Source organism: Myotis lucifugus, unplaced genomic scaffold (genome assembly GCF_000147115.1).
Source record: "Myotis lucifugus unplaced genomic scaffold, Myoluc2.0 scaffold_97, whole genome shotgun sequence".
In the NCBI taxonomy this organism is placed as follows: Eukaryota; Metazoa; Chordata; class Mammalia; order Chiroptera; family Vespertilionidae; genus Myotis; species Myotis lucifugus.
The window spans coordinates 2,440,128-2,441,578 of record NW_005871145.1 but is presented as its reverse complement, the minus strand read 5'-3'; positions in this window follow the sequence as shown (position 1 = coordinate 2,441,578).

Below are 1,451 nucleotides of genomic sequence, written 5' to 3'. Positions count from 1 at the left end.
CCCCTTTTTTTTTTTTTTTTTTCCCCCCCCCCGCCCCCCCCCGGCCCCCCCCCTTTACTTGGTGTCTGCACGTTTCATTACACTCGGTTTACTGCCCTGCATTCAGCGGGGGTGTCCTCGACAAAAGCACGCTTCCCTGTGGGACTTACCACATCCCATTAGTTTGCTGGGGCAGCCGTAACCAGGTCCCACAGACGGGGGGCTGAGGCAGCAGACATGTATTTCTCACAGCTCTGGAGGCGAGACGTCCAAGATGAAGGTGTCAGCAGGGCTCGTTCCTTCCGTGGCTTGTAGTTGGCCGTCTCCCTGTGTCCTCACATGGTCGTCCCTCTGTGTGTGTCTGTGTCCCATTCTCCCCTTCTTCTAAGGACATCAGTCATAGTGGATTAGAGGCCACCCTTGTGACCTAATTTTATCTTCATTTTACCTCTCAAAAGTCCCTGTCTCCAAATACATTCACATTCGGAGGTACTTGGGGAGACACATCCAGGGAGATTAAGGGAAAAGGAGGCTTGGGAGCATTGAGTGTGCATCTGAGAGGTGGCTGTGTGCTCTCAGAGGGTCCCCACCCAGGTTTTAGGGGGTTTGTTGTTCATGGATTTGGGGAATCCCAGAATTGCTGGGATATGTGGCAATTGGGGGAGTTTTTATTTCATCCCTTTCTGTCATGCTTGATGCAAACACTAAGCAGACAAAGATGACTTTGTTTTGAGATCTCTCGTTCCTCTTGCCTGAGCCAAGATAATCCATTCAACAGCGATACACTGTGTCTGCCATGCACCAGCCCCCCAGGGTATCCATGGTAACACAACGGACAAAAGTCTCGGCCCTCATGGAGCGTATGTTCTGATCAGAGGAGTCAGACAAACAGCATGTACATAAAATCTTTAGTGTGTCAGATGGTGGAAATATAGAGAAAGAGAGCATTTCACTCCCTGATGCAACTCGTCATTTTCACACGACAAGGAGAGCGCTCTGCACGTTCTCCATGTGTTCACACAAGCCCTGCTTTGGGGGAAATAAAGGATATTTGGACAGACACGGTGCACACTCCTCAGGCCGGTCGGGGAGACAGATGGATGCAGCAGAAGCCCTGCCGGTAGGAGAGGGCAGAGGGACGGGCCAGGTGCATGTGTGGTGCCAATGGGAAGTGAACTGTGAAATGCCAGAGGGGGTTGAAAGGAGCAGGTAACAGGGACCCCAGAAGCACTACGAGTGGGGTGGCATCTGAGCTGACTCTTAAGCAGAATTTTAGCAGGAGGATGAGGAGGGAGGGGGAGGCATGGGTGTGGAAGTGCATGCTTTGCTAGGAGCATGGCGAGGTTCCCGGTGACTGGGATATGAGCGGGCAGGAAGGGGTCAGGTGAGGTGGCGGTGGATGACCCTGAAAGGCAAAAGCTCTAGGACTGTAAGCGTGGGTGACTGAAACTGTCTCACCTGAAAATACTGGA